The sequence below is a fragment of the Ricinus communis genome, chromosome 4 (genome assembly GCF_019578655.1).
Source record: "Ricinus communis isolate WT05 ecotype wild-type chromosome 4, ASM1957865v1, whole genome shotgun sequence".
Classification (NCBI taxonomy): domain Eukaryota; kingdom Viridiplantae; phylum Streptophyta; class Magnoliopsida; order Malpighiales; family Euphorbiaceae; genus Ricinus; species Ricinus communis.
In genome coordinates this window covers 17411844-17429042 of record NC_063259.1, presented here as the reverse complement: position 1 = coordinate 17429042, position 17199 = coordinate 17411844, and the positions used below count along the sequence as shown (strand labels likewise).

Genomic DNA, 17199 nt, shown 5'->3' with positions numbered 1-17199 from the left:
CCTAAAGTGCCCTATGCTCTAACTCAACAGGCAAATGACATGACTTTCCATAAACAAGGCGATAGGGCGTAAAACCTATAGATGTCCTAAAAGCAGTCCTAAACGCCCATAATGCATCATCTAACTTAAGAGTCCAGTCCTTCCTACTGGTACAAACGGTTCTCTCTAAAATACATTTAATACCCCTATTAGTTACCTCAACCTGCCCACTAGTCTAGGGGTGATAGGGAGTAGAGAACCGATGAGTAACTCCGTATCGCTTAAGTACTTTCTCTAATTGGGTGTTGCAGAAATGTGTTCTTCTATCACTAATAAGCACCCTAGGTATGCCAAACCTAGCAAACAATCGCTTAAGGAACCTGCAGACAACCCTAGCATCATCAGTGGCTACAGCCTGAGCTTCAGGCCACTTAGAGAAATATTCAACAACAACCATAATGTACTTATTACCATACGAAGAGGGAAAGGGTCCCATGAAGTCGATGCCCCAGACATCAAAAATCTCAACGACTTGCACACTGGTTTGGGGCATCTCATCACAAGAAGAGATATTACCTGCGCGCTGGCAAGGGTCACAAACCTTAACAAATTTCCGTGCATCTTGGAAGAGTGTAGGCTAATAGAATCCTGCCTCTAGCACCTTCCTCGCAGTATGGTTTGCTGCTTGATGACCTCCAGTGGGTCTCTCATGGCATTGCTTCAATATTTGGAGAGTCTCCTCGCCATATACACAACGGCGAATCACGATCGCATACTTTAAACAAAAAGGGATCTTCCCAAATATAGTATTTTAAATCAGCGAAGAATTTCTTCTTTTGCTGATATGTCATACCCTTTGGTAGAACCCTAGCAACCAAATAGTTAGCATAATCAGAAAACCAGGGAGTATCAGTGTATACCTGAGTGACATACAAATGTTCTTCTGGAAATCGATCATCTATGGTCGTCTCATCAAGTGCATCTAAGTGAGGATTTTCCAATCTCGATAAATGGTCCGCTGCCAGATTCTTCGCGCCCTTCTTATCCTTGATCTCGACGTCAAATTCCTGTAACAAAAGAATCCACCGAATCAATCTCGGTTTCGCATCATTTTTCAGGAATAAGTACCTCAATGCCGAGTGGTCCGTGAAGACAATGGTTTTGGAGAGAACGAGGTATGATCTAAACTTGTCGAAGGTGTAAACAACCGCCAATAACTCCTTCTCTGTGGTGGTGTAGTGTTCCTGAGCTCCTGTCAAGGTCTTGCTAGCGTAGTAAATGGGTTGAAACCTCTTTTCAATCCTCTGTCCAAGCACAGCTCCAACTGCATAATCACTAGCATCGCACATCAATTCAAAAGGCAGCCCCCAATCAGGAGAAACCATGATTGGGGCCACGCATGCATCATAAAAAATAAAAGGTACATCCTTAACTAACAATTGAGTGAGGGGCCTAGCAATCTTAGAAAAATCTCTAATAAATCTCCTATAAAACCCTGCATGGCCTAGAAAACTCCTAATAGCCTTAACAGAACTAGGAGAAGGTAGCTTAGATATTACTTCTACCTTAGCTCTATCCACCTCCATCCCAGCCTGAGAGATCTTATGCCCTAAAACAATCCCCTCTCTCACCATGAAATGACATTTTTCCCAGTTTAGTACCAAGTTAGCCTCAATACATCTAGCTAACATGCGCTCAAGGTTTGCCAAACAAAGAGAGAAAGAATTACCAAAAATAGAGAAGTCATCCATAAATACCTCCATAGACTCCTCAATCATGTCCTCAAAAATAGCCATCATGCACCGCTGAAATGTAGTCAGTGCGTTGCACGATCCGAATGGCATCCGTCTATAAGCAAACATCCCATAAGGGCGGGGTGAAGGTAGTCTTCTCTTGGTCCTCGGTGCAATAGGAATCCGAAAGTAACTTGAAAAGCCATCAAGAAAACAATAAAACATGTGACTGCTAAACGTTCAATCATCCGATCAATGAAAGGAAGAGGAAAGTGGTCCTTCCGAGTTGCATCATTAAGCCTACGGTAATCAATGCAAACTCGGGCTTTACCGTCCGAGTCGGGATCAGCTCATCCTTCTCATTCCTTACCACCGTGATGCCTCCTTTCTTGGGTACAACTCGCAGGACTAACCCACGAATCGCCGGGAAATGGGATATATCAAACTGCATCAAGAAGTTTAATTACCTCATTCTTTACCACTTCTTTCATGTTCGAATTGAGTCGTCTTTGAGGTGAGCAGTAGGCTGGCTGTCCCCCAATGAAATCTTATGAGAGCGAAACTTGGATTTATGCCCGGGATATCGGCTATATTGAAAGCAAAGGCCTTCTTGTACTTCCTTAGAACTTCCAATGACATGGCTTGTTCTTCAGGAGTTAGATCGGTACCGCTATGATTACTAGTAAGCGCTTCTCTTCATCCAGGAAGGCATAAAGCAAGTGGCTCGGTAACTCCTTCCGATTCTAAAACTGGTGGGTCCTCGAATGAAGTCTTTACTTTCCACCCTTTTAGGACTGTCAAGAAAAGATAGGGATCAGTTGACAAGCTCGGCTTAGAAGCCAGTAAAGCGAGTTGCTCCAACACTTGCTCGTTGGACAACTCCTCCTCATCCCTCGGCCTAATGCTACTTGCAAAGGGTCGAACATAAAATTTCTTGTAAATGGGACTCAACCACATCAACAATCACATCAATAGAACATACAGTATTATCATAGTCCAGTGACTGTCTCATGGAAGTGACCAGGTCAAAGGTAATGGTCTCATCATTAACTCTAAGCTTAAGCTTTCCATCGCTTACATCGATACTTGACCCTCGATGTAGCTAGGAAAGGCCTACCCAGGATAAGAGGCATAGTGCTATCACCCTCCATATCCATTACCACAAAATCTACAGGAAAGATAAATTTATCTACCTTTACAAGTACATCTTCAACAATACCTCTAGGAATTTTAACAGTCCTATCTGCTAATTGAACACTCATCCTAGTAGGCTTTGGCTCATGCAACCCTAATTTGGCAAATAAACTAGTGGGCATTAAGTTAATACTGGCTTCTAAATCAGCCAATGCACCACTAATTGATAAATCACCAATCATACAAGGGATAGTAAAACTCCCTGGATCTCGTCGCTTGAGTGGTAGTTTGTTCTGGAGAATAGCTGAACACTCCTCATTAAGCACCACCTGACCAAGATCCTCCAACTTCCTCTTGTTGCTCAAAATCTCCTTTAAGAACTTGGCGTATTTCAGCATATGTGAAATTGCCTCAACAAAAGGTAAGTTAATTTTCAGCTGCTTAAATAAGTCAAGAAACTTACTGTATTGCTTGTCCACCATATCGTGTCTCAACCTTGCGGGATGTAGTGCAGTGATGCTCCTTGCGAAGTCTTTTGCATCTTCTTTCTTTCTCTCATTCTCTACCATCTCAAGGTCCGGTCCTTCCTTAGGCCGGCTCGACACCGCGATTGTATTATCTTTATCGACTAAAGGCGAAGAACCGGTCAAATTCTTACGAGCATGAGATGATAGCTTTGCAATGCTCCCTCGGGTTTGACTCTGTAGTGCTGGGGAGGCGATCTGAAGGTCTCTCCGAAAGCATCTTAGAAATTTGGCCAATTTGAGTCTCCAAGTTCGAATCGAGGCTCTTGATTCCTAAGTGCACTATCGGTCTGCTTTGGAATCTTGTTTCCGTAGATGTCACAAACTTCATCATGAGCTCCTCTAAATTTGACTTCTTTTCTTGGGGAGGAGGAGCTTGTGCGAGGCCAGTGGTTGTTCTGTGGGCTGTTGATGAAGTCTTTGAAACTTGGCGGACCACAGGCATTATTGTTCCTCCAACTGAAATTGGGGTGATTGCGCCATCCAGGGTTGTATGTATTCTTTGTAGGGGTTATTCACATTGTCTTGGGGCATTCCCATATAATCAACTGTTCAACATCGGAAGATATAGTAGAATTAGATGGAAAACTAATAGAAGATGAAGCAAACATACCTCCATGATGCGATTCGCTAATGTCGGGCCACCATAAAACTTCATGAACGTTCAGCGTGAACCCATCTGGAGTTGGTCGATCTTCTTGGCTAGAAGCTCCACTTGAAATGCCAAGGCCGCTATAGAGTCCACTTGGTTGACCACTCCTTGTCTTCCTGGTCGGCTCCTAGAGGGATTGCCAACGATAGTTGTTCATGGCCATTTCCTCTATCAAGTTCGAGCTTGCTCGGGCGTCTCTTGTTTAGCGCCCCACTGCAGCATCCACCATCGCCTCGTTGCGAGGTTCAACCCATTGTAGAAGGTCCTGAACTGCATCCACACTGCTGGCAATCCGTGATGTGGGCGGCATGTCAAAAGATCTTTAAATCTCTCCCATGCATCGTACATGCTTTCATCATCAAACCGCACAAAAAAAGATATGTCATTTCTAAGTTTAGCAGTTTTAGCGGGAGGAAAATACTTATATAGAAATTTTTCGGCCAACGCCTTCCGGTGTAGTGATCGTCATTGTGGAAGAGATTGCAACCATCTCTTTGCTCTGTCCCTCAAGGAAAATGGAAACAATCTCGGTAGAATGGCATCATCGGTTGTTCCATTTATTTTGAATGTGTCACAAATCTCCAAAAGTTGGAGATATGTGCATTGGGATCCTCACTGGGCAATCCTCCAAACTGCGCTTTGTTGGATCATCCGGATAACATTGGCCTTTATCTCAAAATTGTTGGCCGTCACGACTATACTAGTTTTGTCCCATCCAAAGATGGTCAAGCAAACTCGTACATCGTCCTCCCGATCCTCACTCATGGGGGTCATGGTTTTCCATCGTGTCTAGTCTATCCATAGGTACCTCAACCTTAATCTCCTCCTCTTCTAATTGCAACCTCTTCCTTAAGAGTCCGAGGGATCGTTCGGATCGGATAGAGGCTCTATAAGATTCGAGTTTGAGCTCCGGTCATAAACTACACCAAACCGAAAGTCCACAAAACCACCGATCAACAAAAATAATATAATAATAAATAATAATAAAATTAAAGAATAAATGAATAAAACAAATAATGACTAAATTAACACAAAACAATTCACTCTAGTTCATAATTCGACTCCCGAAGGCGCCCAAAAACTTGATGGGCTCTTTATGCAACCTACACCTAAGGCGTTGAACCACTGATGCAGCCCTAGCACTAGTGAGTATCAAGGTCGTATCCACGGAGATCGGGTGAACCTAGAGTTACTACCGCTTGCTATGTTATCTAGTCCGAAATAGGGTGTGAAAGTTCTAACATACCGGTAATGGTTATGAGTGCAATTAAGTAAATGAAGGACAACAATGGACAATTAAAAGACAATTGTAAAGAGAGAAATAAATCCAAAAGGGAGCCTAAGTGATGGAATTCTAAAGATGAATTTTATGGATTGCCGATCTTGTTTACCCGTGCCTAAATCCCTGAATTGAATCCCGGTTCCTCTCTCGAGCTTACACGGATTCCTAAACCTGCACTAACCTAATGGAATCTCTTCCTATCGGGATTACTACAAATTTGCATTAAGTATGATTTAAGACTATTAAGAGTTGTTAGTTCTTAATCCGTGAGTAAATCAACCTCATCTCTAAGTGTTAACTACCGGTCCTTACTATTCAAAATCCAGTTGTAACAAGCATTTCTCAATGTCAAGAAACAACCTAATAAACAATTAATCCAACGTCTCAAATTAACCGCATCAAACTTTTATTCTTGAATAGCAAGAAGATTGCAAGAATGACAATTATAAAAAAAACTAACAATTAAGCATAATCCATCAACAAAGGTGAACCCTAATGGATTTAAAAGATCTAGCTGCTCATGTTCATAGTCAAAGCAATTAAAGAACAAAATAAGGAAAAACAAATTAAAGGTATGTACACCCTTCTCTTTCAAGTTTGAATGAGAAACCCTAAATTTGCAAATTCAAAATCTCAAACCCTAGTTGCCTCTTGAATGCTCCCAAAGTTTTTCTTGATCTTCAATTCGATGTTGGAATAAGTGGAATCCCCCTTCAATTGATGAAAAATTGATCTCTCCAGTCTACAATTGAGGTATAGGAAATATTTGATTAAGTGTGTGTCTTGGAATTGAGTCCAAAAATCGTCCTCTTCAATTAGAATTCAAAATCGCCTATATAGTTGATTGACACGGTAGGAGTCCGGTGTGATGATTCAAAGACTCACGAGTCCAGTCAGGTCTTTGAATCGTAGTCTGTGTCTTTGTGCCACCACAGGCCATGTGCCCAAGCCGGTCTGATCCACCACCAGGCCGTCTTGGAGGCCGTGGTGGCTACAAGTCGTGCTGAAATGGCACAATTGGGGATAGCCTCTTGATAATTCAGCACGGCCAGAGTCCAGGCCGTGCTCAACCCTCGGGGTGCTTGTTCTCGCCCAATTTGATGGATTTTGCTCCGTAATCACACGTATTTCCCTCGATTCCTGATGGTGTCCTTCGAAATGACACGAAGCGAAAGGAAAACAAAAGACAGGTGATTCTAGCATAAAACGGGATAATCATGCATAAAAATGTGAACAATCGGGCATGAAAACATGTGTAATATGATGCTTATCAGTTATCTAACCTTAAGCAAATGGTGAAAGGTTAACTAAACGGTAAACTAGAAATGATGAAATGCAAAAGTAAAATGCTAAACAAACTGAAAAGATAATGAAGCAAACACAGGAAGAAAGCAAACCCAAAGAGGACCTAATTGTGATGGAATTACTAAAGGTGATTATCTTGATTACCAAATTGATTACCCGTGCCTGAATCCTAGAATGAACTCGGATCCTCTCTCGAGCTCACCGAGTTCGTAACTCTAGAAACTAAATGCTAGAATCTCTGCCTAATAATTAATCTCATAACATCATTAAGATTTGATTCAAGTCTATTAAGAGTTGTTAATCCTTAATCTGGCTAGCCAATTAACCTTATCTCTAAGTGTTATTAACCAGTTCTTGCTTAATCAAGTTCCAATCATTTAACGAATTTCTCAATACCAATTAAACAATTCAAGCAACATTCAACTCAACGTCTCAAGTAAAATGAAACAAACTTTTATTACTGAAAAGCAAGAAGGATTACAAATTGGTAATCTAATAATCAAAACAAATGAAAAACAATCCATCAACAATAGGAACCCCAAAGGGTTCGTCAGCTCTAGCTACTCATACACATAAAAAACATAACTAGAAGAGAAGAAAAATAGAAATGAACTTGGAACATATACACCCTTCTCTCAAATCAAAGTGGACATCGCCAAAATCAGATTGAATGCTTCAAAATCCATCTCCTTGATCTTTCAAACAAGCTTGAATCTCCTCAAATCCGTCGTTCAATATATAAAAATGGTCTCTTAAGGTCAGTCAAGAAGTCTGGAAAGCGGAAGGTTGTGCGCATGTAAGATTCTCGGAATCAGAATGCAGAACCTTTTTTCAAAAATTGAACTAGGAAATGCGTGCACGGGCCGTGCCGTTGCCCGTGCTTGATGCACAGGCCGTGCACCAAGTTGTGCACTAGCCTCAAAAAATGTATTACTCCTGGAGAAATGACTATGTTGCCGTCGTTTGAGCATGGGCCGTACTCAAGCCTTGAAATCCACTCGGAAGTCCTGTTTAGGCCTTGAAGTCCTTCGATTTTTCTCCAGAAATGATGCTGAGAGTCCAACTAACCTGAAAACACAAATAGATACCCAGTATGGTGAATATAGCATAAAAATGACTCCAATACATGCATAAACATGAATAAATAAAGCACAAAAGCATGTATAGAATGCAACATATCAAATTACCCCACACTTAAACTTTTGCTTGTCCTCAAGCAATCAATAATCCAATCCATAAGCAAACATAATAATGTTAATCCAAAATCATACAAAGAGTCAGCTCTCAACAATACCCAAACATCACAAAAGAATCTCATTAGTTAACTCAAGTCAAGAAGCTTTAGTAAAAAGAACAAAATTAATTATGCTGCAAGTACAAAATGATAAACAATCCAAACCAAAAATCTGAGAATCAATGCCTTGCATGGGGTCACTCAAAACACTCAAGTGTATGAAGGTGTAGATCAATCCCTCATCGCAAGTATACAAGATTTTGTTTACCATAAGCTTGCTTATAAATCCGATCTCCACCACTGCGAATAATCAATAACCATGATCAAAGAGTCTTAAGCAAGGTTGTAATGAGGCTTAGGTAAGGGTAGGAAGAATATGGTGAAGTAGGCTAAAGTTGCTGGAAAGTTATGCAAGTAGATAATGAATGCCCAAGGATCAAATGCTAAACAAATGGAAGAACAATATTCACTAAGTTCTTAATAATGAGGAATGATGCTCAACTGAAGATCAAAAGCAAAGAATAAAGAATAAAGAATAAAGAATAAAGAATCATTTTTTTGAAATGTATGGTAACAGCTGAAAGAATGAATAAATGCTGTAGTAATCAAAATAATGATACTATTTTGGATTGAAGGGAGCATGATATGCATAGTTTTACACATATTTGCTTGCATATTATTGCATATTTTCTTAGCAATTATTGTGCTTTTATTCCAAGATCACCCGTGTTTTGTGTTCTTTTGCATTTCAGGACCATCATCAGTATTTGAGCAATTATAGATCAATACATGCGAAAACGGACGAGAATTCATCAATATTGGACAAGAGCTTGCAGTGTATACATTAAGCACGGCCTAGGTTAAGGCCATGCTGATCACCACGGCCTGGACTCTAGCCGTGACCAACCATGAGCTTTTAGTCTTCAAAACATGGCATTTTAGGCACAGTTTCCGTAGCCACCACGGCCTCCAGCACAGCCCGTGGTGGCTCAACACCGGTGGGAGCACGACCATGAAGAAACCCTAATTGTTGAGATTCGAATGTTCAACACGGCTTGGACTCTAGCCATGCTAACCAGCACGGCCTTGACCACGGCCGTGTTGAGACAATTATATAAGGAAAACTGTTTCTTTTAGGGTTAGCTAAGCAAGGAGTGAGAGAGAGCCCTGGCGGCTGGTTCAGTTTTTGCATAGTGCTGAGTGCGGGAGAGAGTTACAGAAAGGAAGAACCCTGGAATCGCAAGGTTCCGAGTGCAAAACAGTAGTGGAGTAATTCAATAGGAAATTGGGGAGATTAATCATAGTGCAGATTTGGAGCTGTTCATCCAATTCGAGAGAAAAGGGTGTACATGTTTCATTTTCATTATTCTTCCATTGTAATTGAATTCCTAGTTGTTTTAAACATGAACATGTTTAGCTAGATTGATTAAATCCATTGGGATTTCTTTACTATGTTGGCGTAATATTACATTGTTGGATTGTTTGAGTTAGTTTTGTATTCTTCTTACTTTCAGTATTAATAAGATAATGCATTATTCATGAGACGTTGTGAATTGTGGTGTTTAGATTGCTTTATGAGTTTGAGAAGTCCATTGGGAAATTGGAATTTTGAATAGCAAGAACTGGTTAATCATCACTTAGAAATAAGGATAATTAACTAGCCAGATTAAGAATTAATAAAGCTTAATAGAGGCGGATTAAAGCTTAATGCTAATTTAAGAATCAATCATTAGGAAGAGATTCCAACTTTAGGTTATTAGGTTTAGGAATTCGGTTAAGAATTCGTCCACGGGTAGCATAATTGGACTCATCAATCCTTTATCTTTCTTTGATTGCCAACTAGTTTAGGTTCCCTTGGGTTTGCTTTCTTGACTTGGTTATTACATTTATCCATTTATTCCTGCATCTCCCTTAGAACTTAGCTTGTAACTATTAGTTAGTTTAGAAATTATTCATCATTCATTTTAGGAATATAACAAAGATCAAAGAAGTAACTCTGGGCGTTCACTTTCCCGAGGAATACGACCTTGATACTCGCCATGACTGCTAGACTGCATCGATAGGTTCACTGCCTTAGATTGTAGCTAACACAAATAGCCTATCATAGTATCCAAAAAGTTAAGAACTTAGTGAAGATGAACAAATGAACTGATGCAATTTGATCCTGAAAAATAAAAAGAAAATACTTACACACTGCCCAACAATCTAGGTAAAAAGAATGGAAAATGATCAGAAAGGTAAAATGATTGTAACAAGTGTAATAATGAAAGAAAAAGGCTTAAGGCTAAAAAATGGTTAACTAGGGGAATACAGGGTCAGGCTTTTGGCAAAACAGTGTAAATCCTAGTTGCCCAAATCATCTCATGGTAATCAAAAGTTCATGTACTCTTAACAAGCATTATAGAGCAAATTCTAGAAATAAACATCAAGCATACCGCACACTCAATAAGAAAATAAAGAGCAAAAGTATAATGGATGCTCGCAATTGGCTCAAATCTTACCATTTAAGTGTGGCTAAATTGCAAAAGATTCTCAAAAATTTCATTTAAATCATCAATCAAATCATAAAGCATCATCATTAATGAAGTTCTAAACTAAAGCAAAATAAATCGAGAAACCAAAGAGAAACGCCGGTTTAACCTAGTCGAGCTGATGCTATAGATACCATCAATTGCTTTCCTTTACAAAATAATAGAAGAACAAAACAATGTCTACTCATAAACCAAATCATCAACTACTCAAATTAAACAAAGCTTAAAATAGAGTATTGATAATAAAAGAACTACTTAAACATCAAAATTTGCACTCCACTACTATAAGATTCACAATGAAGCTCGGTACCTGAAAAGAACGAGGTTACCCACCCCATACTTGAAGAAAACGTTGTCCTCAGTGTGAAACAGAGGGGGTACCCCACACTTGAGTAGCAACATAAGCAAAAAATAATGTTCAAGAAAATAAATAAATACCATCTATCATGAAAATAAAAGAATAAAAGTCATAAACCAAAAACAGTATGAACAACTAAGTAAGATGGAATAAAGCATAAGAAAGAGGTAACCCTCTAGATACCACCCTGATCATCATGTCTAAACTCCGGAGTAAAAATGGGAATGTCCTCTAACTGGGGCGATGGTGCTGGTGCAGATGTGGCTAGTGCAGATGTGCCCTTGCTCACGTATCGAACCCGTTTCCGGCTCTGAAACTCTCTGAAAACCTGCATAAAATGAAACATGCGATCCAAGGCATCCCAAATATGCAAAATCAACCTAAAAATAACCAATAAAGGAAAAAGTTCCATAATCAAACTGAATAAACTAACACTAAACAGTTAAAAAAAATGAAGAGGAACAAAGTAAAAATCAACTAAGTAAACAGAAATGCTTCTTTTTGTTCCCGAGTCGTATAGCTAGACTCTAAAAAGGATCATCCCTACAAATATAGAACCATGTCAACTCGCTGCTCAATCTCCAACGAGTTTCCATGATATAATTTGAGTCTATGTCCATTGAGCTTAAAATCACCCTTCTCAGGATGATGAAGCTCGAACATGCCATATGAGAAAACCAACTTGACCACGAATGGCCCTGACCATAAACTCCTGAGCTTCCCCGGAAACAAACGAAGACGTGAGTTATATAGCAATACTCTATCTCCAATCTGAAACTCCTTGGAAACTCTGAGCCTCTAATCATGCCATTTCTTCATCCTAGCCTTGTAGATTGAAGAGTTTTTATACGCCTATTGATGCCAGTCCTCAAATTCACTCAGCTGCCACTGTCCTTATGCTCTAATTCAATAAGTAAATGACAAGACTTCCCATACACAAGCCTATAGAGCATAAAACCTATAGAAGTCCTATATGCAGTCCTCAATGCCCATAATGCATCATCCAGTTTCAAAGTCCAATCCTTCGTACTCACACTTACAGTTCTCTCTAAAATGCATTTTAAACCCCTATTAGTAACCTCAACTTGCCCACTGGTCTATGGGTGATGGGGAGTAGAGAACCGTTGTGTCACACCATAGCGTCTGAGTGCCTTCTCCAATTGAGCATTGTAGAAATGTGTTCCCCTATCACTAATTAATGCTTTAAGTGTGCCAAACCTAGCAAATAACTTCTTAAAGAACCTCCAAACAACTTTGGCATCATCAGTAGGTAAAGCCTGTGCCTTAGGCCACTTGGAGAAATACTCAACAGCCACAAGAATATACTTATTGCCATAGGAAGAAGGGAAGGGTCCTATGAAGTCAATACCCCAAACATCAAATATCTCAACAACCTGCATACTAGTTTAGGGCATTTCATCACGGGCAGAGATATTACATGAGCGCTGACAAGCGTCGTAAACCTGAACAAATGTCCTAGCATCCTGGAAGATAGTTCGCCAATAAAAACCTGCATCCAACACCTTCCTAGCAGTATGATTTTTCGCTTGATGGCCTCGTGCAGGTTCCTCATGACAGTGCCTAAAAATCTGGAGACTCTCTTCGCCATAAACATATCGGTGAATGACCTGGTCTGCACACATTTGATATAGGAAGGGGTCTTCCCAAATGTAGTATTTTAAATCAGCAAAGAATTTCTTCTTTTGCTGATAAGTCATACCCTTTGGTAAGACCTTAGCCACAAGCTAGTTAGCATAATTAGTTTACCAAGGAGAATCAGAATATACCTTTAATGAATACAAGTGCTCCTCTAGAAATCGATCATCTATTGTGCTCTCATCAAGTGCTTCCAAGCTTAAATTCTTTAGTCTGGATAAGTGATCCACTGCCAAATTTTCTACGCCCTTCTTATCTCTAATCTCAATGTTGAACTCCTGCAATAATAAAATCCATCTAATCAATCTCAGCTTAGCATCATCTTATTAAACAAATACCTCAAAGCTGAATGGTCAGTGAAGATGATGGTCTTTGATAAGACGAGGTATGATATGAATTTATCGAAGGCATAAACAACAGCCAACAACTCCTTCTCTGTAGTAGTGTAATGCTCATGGGCTCCTGTCAAAGTCTTGCTAGCATAATAAATGGGTTGGAACTTCCTATCAAACCTTTGTCTAAGTACAGCTCCAACTGCATAATCATTAGTATCGCACATAAGCTCAAAGGGCAACCCCCAATCAGGCGAAGCCATGATAGGGGCTGTGGTTAATAGTTTCTTCAATAACTCAAAAGCAGATAAACATGCATCATCAAAAACAAAAGGTGCATCCTTAACTAGAAATTGAGTAAGAGGTCTAGCAATCTTAGAGAAATTTTTAATAAACCTTCTATAGAAACCAGCTTAGCCCAAGAAACTCCTAACAGCCCTAACAGAACTAGGGGGTGGTAGCTTAGATATGGTCTCTACCTTAGCTCTATCAACCTCCATCACTGCATGTGAAATCTTATGCCCTAGCACAATTCCCTCTCTCACCATAAAATGACACTTCTCCCAATTAAGCACCAAGTTAGCCTCAATACACCTAGCTAACATATGTTCTAAATTGGCCAAACAGTGAGAAAAGGAATCACTAAAAATAGAGTAGTCATCCATAAATACCTCCATCGACTCCTCAATCATATCATAAAAAATGGCCATCATACACCACTGAAACGTAGCCGGTGCATTGCATAGACCAAAAGGCATCCGTCTATAAGCAAAAGTCCCGTAGGGGCAGGTGAAAGTCATTTTCTCTTGGTCTTCAGGTGCAATCGCAATCTAGAAATAACCTAAAAAGCCATCAAGAAAATAGTAAAATATATGTCCTGCCAATCTCTCTAACATCTAATTAATGAAAGGAAGAGGGAAGTGATCCTTTCGAGTTGCATCATTAAGCCTCCTATAATCAATGCAAACTTGGAAGCCTGTTACTGTCCGTGTGGGTATTAGCTCATCCTTCTCATTGCGAACTACTGTCATGCCTCATTTCTTCGGCACAACCTATATAGGGCTCACCTAAGAAATGCTAGAAATAGGATAAATTAAACCTGCATCAAGGAACTTAATTACCTCCTTTTTCACTAGTTCCTTCATGTTCGGGTTAAGCCGCCTCTGTGGCTGAACTACTAGTCTATAGCTATCCTCCATCAAAATCTTGTGAGAACAGAAACTAGGGTTGATCCCGGGAATGTCAGCAATCTTGAAGGCAAAGGCCTTCTTATACCTCTTGAGGGAGTCTAAAGTCATCTCTCACTCCTCAGGCATCAAATCTGCTGCAACAATCACAAGCAACTTTTCTGCCTTATCCAAAAATTCATAGCTCAATTGCTTAGGTAACTCCTTCAATTCTAAGACCAGGGGTCCTTGAAAGAAGACTTTACCTTTTGCACTCCTGACCTTTCAAGAGAAAGAAATGGCTCAGTAGAACTGCTAGGCTCAATAGCCAATAAACTAGCGAGCTGCTCCAACACTTACTCGTTGGAAAGCTTCTCCTCATCTCCTTGCAATGCTACCTGCAAAGTGATCATCAAGCAATATTTCCTCCAAATGAGACTCAACCACATCATCCAGAATATCCACAGAGAACACATCATCATCATGGTCTAAAGAATGTCTCATAGTAGTAGCTAAGTCGAAGGTAATAGTCTCATCATCTACCCTAAGCTGAAGCTTTCCATCACAAACATCTACAACAACCCTAGATGTTGCAAGAAAAGGTCTACCTAGAATCAAAGGCATAATACTCTCACCTTCCATGTCCATAACTACAAAATCAACAGGAAAAATAAACTTGTCTACCTTAACAAGCACATCCTTAATAATACCCCTAGGAATCTTAACAGTCCTATCAACTAACTGAATGCTCATCCTAGCGGGGGCTTAGGTTCACTCAAACCTAACTTATCAAACAAACTAGTGGGCATCAAATTAATACTAGCTCCTAAATCAGCCAATGCACCACTAATAGGCAAATCATCAATAATGCAGGAAACAGTAAAACTCCCTGGATCTCTCCTTTTGAGTGGCAGCTTGTTCTGAAGAATAGCTGAACACTCCTCACTCTGAGTCACTAGTCCCAAATCCTCCAGTTTCCTTTTGTTGCTCAAAATTTCCTTTAAGAACTTTGCATACTTCGGTATCTGCGAAATAGCCTCAACAAAAGGTAGGTTAATACGCAGTTACTTAAATCAGTCAAGGAACTTACCAAACTGCTTATCAACCTTCTTCTGTTTAAGTCGAGCAGGGTAGGGGATTGGTGGCTAGTACTCTTTCATAGGGCTCTGCTGCCTGTCTTCCACTTTCTCTGCTTCTATCACCTTAGGCTCTGGCTCCTTCCTAGCTAGCTCATCCTGCATAGAAACATCATCATCATCAGCTAATGGTAAAGAACTAGATAATTGCTTACCCAATCGAAAGGTGATAGCCTTGCAATGCTCCCTCGGGTTTGACTCTGTAGTGCTGGGGAGCGCCTCCTAGTTGCCTCCCAGACAACATCTTAGAAATCTGCCCAATCTAACTCTCAAGTTGAATGGGCGTCATTGATTTCTAAGAGCCTTTAATCTGGAACCTCGTTTGATGGGCGTGACAAACTTCATCATCACCTCCTCCAAGTTAGATTTCTTCTCATTTCGGTAGAGGGAAGTTGTGATGGTCGACTACTTCTTCTTCCTTTCTTGTGGTGGGCTGGCGATGCGATCTCTAAAAGCTTCAGTGGATCCTTGGCGTTGTTATTTCTCCAATCGAAGTTTGGATTATTACGCCACCCTGGGTTGTAAGTGTTGTTGTACGGGTTCCCTTACTGCCTCGGGCCATTGCCCATATAATCTACTTGCTCAAGGTCAGTGGATAAAATAGAAGAGGTAGAAGGAATATAAGTATTAGTAAACAAACCTTCATTCACGATTCGCTAAATCGCGCCACTATGAAACTCAAATTGGTCGATCTTCTTAGCCAATAGCTCGGCTAGTACGCCAAGGCTGTAGAATCTAACTGATTGACCACTCCCCGCCTCCTTTGGTGACTCTGAGGCCTTAGCGATAATTCTTCATGGTCATCTCCTCGATCAAGTTTTGAGCCTGCTCGGGCGTCTTACTATTCAGCGCCCCTCCTACTGCTGCATCATCCATCATCTGTCTAGTAGCAAGGTTCAAACCATTGTAAAATGTCTGAACCTGCATCCAGACTGGTAAACTGTAGTGTGGATAACATCTTAACCAGTCCTTGTACCTCTCCCAGGCATCATACATGCTCTCGTCGTCCACCTGCACAAAAGAAGAAATATCATTCCTTAATTTAGCAGTCTTAGTTGAAGGAAAGTACTTATAAAGAAATTTCTCAGCCAAAGAAGTCCAAGTAGTGATAGTGTTCGGTGCAAGGGACTGCAACCATCTCTTTACTCTATCCTTCAAAGAAAATGGAAACAACCTCAGCCGAATGGCATCATCAGTAGTTCCATTTATCTTGTAGGTATCACATATCTCCAATAAGTTAGCAATGTGAGCGTTAGGATCCTCGCTCGGCAACCCTCCAAACTGAACACTATTCTGAACCATTTGAATCACGTTCACTTGATTTTGAAGTTGTTAGCTGCCACCAGCGGTCTGAGTATACTCGTTTATGTCCCAGCCAATGATGGTCTAGCAAACTTGTACATCATTCTGTTGGCATATGCCACAACATTTCTATTGTGATTCTCCATCCCTACTGGTCTATCAACAGGTATCTCAGCCTCAATCTCCTCCTGTACCGATTGTATATGCTTCCTCAAAAGTTTGAGGGATCACTCTGGATCAAACAAAGGCTCTACAAGATCAAAGCTAGAGCTCTTGGCCATGAACTACTTGAAATGGAAATCACAACCAATAAGGAAAGAATAATGAATAAATGAAATAAAAATAAAAAGAATAAAATATACAGAAAACAAACAATGAAAGAATAGTGGCTAAATTAACATAGGAATAATTCACTTTAGTTCACCGTTGCAAAGATCCCCAGAAACAGTGCCGAAAAATTAATAGGATACTGATGCAACTACACCTAAGGCAGTGAACCTATCGATATAGTCTAGCACTAATGGCGAGTATCAAGGTCGTATTCCCTAAGGAACGGGTGAACCTGAAGCTACTACTATACTAAGTGTTATCTAACCTTAAGCAAATGGTGAAAGGTCAGCTAAACTGTAAACTAGAAATGATGAAATGCAAAAGTAAAATGCTAAACAAACTGAAAAGATAATGAAGCAAACATAGGAAGAAATCAAACCCAAAGAGGACCTATTTGCGATGGAATTACTAAAGGTGATTATCTTGATTACCAAATTGATTACCCGTGCCTGAATCCTACAATGAACTCGGATCCTCTCTCGAGCTCATCGAGTTCCTAACTTTGGAAACTAAACGCTGGAATCTCTGCCTAATAATTAACCTCA

The 17199-nt window shown here is 40.2% G+C and overlaps 2 non-coding genes across 2 annotated transcripts; both read left to right on the top strand.

The window, feature by feature from the left end:
- The first annotated feature begins 4311 nt into the window (after window positions 1-4311).
- Window positions 4312-4418, top strand: LOC112534441. Its single transcript, XR_003078729.2, has one exon. It is a non-coding gene; the product is annotated as a small nucleolar RNA R71 (small nucleolar RNA).
- An 11541-nt stretch (window positions 4419-15959) lies between these two features.
- LOC112534439 lies at window positions 15960-16066 on the top strand. The gene has a single exon (XR_003078727.1). It is a non-coding gene; the product is annotated as a small nucleolar RNA R71 (small nucleolar RNA).
- The last annotated feature ends 1133 nt before the right edge of the window (window positions 16067-17199 follow it).